The following is a 3,313-nucleotide window of genomic DNA, read 5'->3' as shown; positions in this document are numbered from 1 at the left end:
GTAGCGCAAGTATGTAAATTGGTATCAAGGAGAACTTATGCAGCAATTGGTGCAGACTAATCCTATATAATTAAAACAGTTAACTTCCCGTGTCTAGTACAGTCAATAAAATATCACGTTCAAGACAAATCTGATATAGTGTGAATAAATTAATAAGTAAATCAATATGGTGCATACTCTAAAAGGTCAGATCTTTGATGTTGTAGAAGTTACTAATCTTCTGCTCGTTTCAAAAATCCCTACAGAAAAAAAGGAATACATTTCAAGCTCCAGCATGAACCAACAATTTATTATGTGAAATACGTTCTTATCGGCAATAGATATTTTCAGATCAAAAAATAGTATACAATCTTATAAGGAACTCTATATTATGAAACTCCCACTCATAGGTGTTAATATGAGACCTTCATGAAATAGATCTAAACCGAGGGTAGTATTTCATATCAGTTATTTTACCATATGAACTTGATACTATTACTATCATCGACGGCAAAACTGACACAATTTATTTTTATAAAAAATAACCATAAGGAAGGCCATACATCAGTGCCAGCAAAAATATGATCATATACCCAGCACAAATTTATATGCCCAACAAAACCGCAACCCCAATCAAACAAAAGATCAGATGGGCTGATCCCTGAGATCGAGAAGATATCCTATTCTTCGCAGCTGCAATTGTTTGCCATCCAAACTGGTGGGCCTAATTATAGGCATGTAAATAGTCCTAACATGTATTTTTCATAGCAGCATCAGGTATGACCGAACTTTCTTAAAAATAGCTCGCAGCATGCTAAGTTTACCAAACCAACATACAAATGAAATATTAGAAAAGACTACAGGACAATTTTTACCTTGATGATTAGTGTGGGCTCTCATGGTTTTTGCTTTCTGACGATGTAATCGGACATGGATATTCTTCACATATGCAAGTGCCTTCGGCCGTGGGTGGAGGCTGACTGACCCTTGAGGAGCTTGTGGTGGGTCTTGCACTCCAGGCAGTTCCCTCGTGGTGCTCGTACTTGTAGCATGTTTGGCAGACGGAGAAGGCCACACCCATTGCATGTGAAGTGCTCGACGTGAGCCCCACATCGTCCCCGCAAATGAAATATTTGATTTACAGAAGGGGTTGAGTTCATACTGTTTTTTAAAGTTCAGTGCCCATCTCCATATTAAAGACAAAGAGGAATTATTTCAGTTTGAAGTAGAAAGGCAATAACTTCGGAATTGCCAACCTGCAAATATAAAAAACAAAGCAAAGCAAATATTCTTATGATTTGGAAAACCGACATCCTATACAAGAAACAATATAAGTTCTAACAAATCATTGGTTCGGTTCAAACATCAACACACATAACAGTGGCACTGATTCGCCATGAAACCATGCTATTGAGTATTGAGAGATATAGCAGCAGATGCATTTAGATATATCTAGGCACAACGACACAAGGATTCACAATGGTGATTATATGGGGAGTAAAAAAACATTTAGGCTACATCTGGAGCTATCTATGTATGTCCAAATTTTGATCTAGCGACAGTACATTTAAAGATACACATACACACATGTTACTACCAATAATTATGAATGGATTGTACCTTAAAAATACACCATACTTAAACATTATATTCAAGCTATCAAGGTCTATATAGAGTTACTTGAAAATAAAGGAACACATAACTGAGTTCTCGACAACAACTTTCCCGAAAAGGAGATGCTCTAGAAAAGAAATGTTGATCCTAGCATTTGGCAATTTGTTTCAGACCAACCTTCCTTTTCTGTGTGCCACCATGGTCGTAAATGTGCAATCTCAGATAGTGGTGCTGACTGCTTACTACTGAGATAATCCTACTTGTTGCCCGGAGCTTGACACCATTCATCCTTCTATAGGCTAGTGTTACAGAAAAGGGCAAAGAGCTAACAAAGGGCATACTCATAGTGCAGTGTTCCTTCCTACAACCCCTCGTTCCTAGTCAGTAAAAGGCTTACAACAATTTATCTTGGCTCCGCATTTACTTTAGCTTGTCTGTCGAGTTAAACAAGGATTGAGCTGCAGGTGGTTGTCACCTACTTTGGCAGTTTTGTACAACTAAAGGCCTAAAGTTATCATGGCACAGTCAACAAATAGAACTTGCAAGTATTATGTACATTTAAGTAGCAGATGTTTCTCAACACAAAATGCAAGCAACTGTGCAAGTAGGGTCTAAAATTCATGCAAGTAGTCAGAATATTTCCGACGCAAATCGTACAAGTAGGAGGAAGAAACAAATAAAATGTAAATAAAGAATAGTTACCTTCAGTAAATTGGTTTCTCCTAAGAAGGCAGGCAAATGAACAGACTATGTAGCCGCAATAATGGGCCTGATGAATTAACAACTTAGCAACAATGGGCAACGTTGTGTGGAGAGAGGAAGGGAACTATGAGTCGAGCAAATTGGTGAAACAATCACTGGTGCCCTGCTCCGCCAGTCTGTCGTGCATCCTCGGGATGGTGGTCAGTGAGAGGTCGATGCAAGTGATGCCGCAGGTGACGCCCTCCTGCAGAAGCTCTATAAGAATCAACAGAAAGAAATCGAGTTAACAGAGATACTTTTCTAAGGGCTTGAGAGGTTATATAATGAATAGAAGATTCATGAAAAGACGTCACTTACATGATACATGTAGCTAGAGAATCACAGTGCCCTCAATTGAAGTTTTGTGTTCTCCCCATTAGTGATCGCACTGAATCAAAAAGCAAAATGTCAGACAAACAGATTACCTGGAGTGAAGGCATCAGGTAAACAAATTATCTGAATCAAAAAAGCTCACTAAAAACAGAATCAAAAAGCTAAATGCCAAACAGATTGAGTACTTTGCCTGGTATACATACTTGTCCCGCCTTGCATCAACCCCGTGCATGGTGGTGGCATCAACAGCGTCATGAGCTCCTGCTGCCCTTGCGTCGATAGAAAGGTTGTCATCGTCGGCACCGCGCACCTCCGAACGAAGGATCCATTTGGCATGGAGGAGAGCGCGATCAGATTGATGCGTCCATCCCCAAACAACGAGCCAAGATAAAGAATATTATGACTGGGAGTTGTGTCCCCACTTTGTGTGTGCAACCACCTCCTTTCTACAGCTCCAAATCAGGGGAGCATCATTTCAAAAAAAAATCAGGGGAGCATCTCTTCATTCCCAGCGAGACGGTCTATGCAGGTGCCGCCAGCGGCGGCGACGCCCCACCACAAAAGATTGTCTTCGAGCCGCGAGTTGCCGCACCCAACCCCAAGGACCTGAAGTTGGTAGATATTTATTGGGGAAAACAACCAATAA

At 40.3% G+C, this 3,313-nt stretch overlaps 1 long non-coding RNA gene across 1 annotated transcript; it reads right to left on the bottom strand.

The window, feature by feature from the left end:
- Positions 1–547: 547 nt before the first annotated feature.
- Positions 548–3,075, bottom strand: LOC125506563. The gene is made up of 5 exons (XR_007282692.1): positions 2,853–3,075; positions 2,653–2,722; positions 2,296–2,550; positions 855–1,235; positions 548–727 (listed from the first exon to the last, which is right to left on the bottom strand). It is a non-coding gene; the product is annotated as an uncharacterized LOC125506563 (long non-coding RNA).
- Positions 3,076–3,313: the final 238 nt, after the last annotated feature.

The sequence above is a fragment of the Triticum urartu genome, chromosome 5 (genome assembly GCF_003073215.2).
Source record: "Triticum urartu cultivar G1812 chromosome 5, Tu2.1, whole genome shotgun sequence".
In the NCBI taxonomy this organism is placed as follows: Eukaryota; Viridiplantae; Streptophyta; class Magnoliopsida; order Poales; family Poaceae; genus Triticum; species Triticum urartu.
This window is presented reverse-complemented; position numbering and strand designations above follow the sequence as displayed.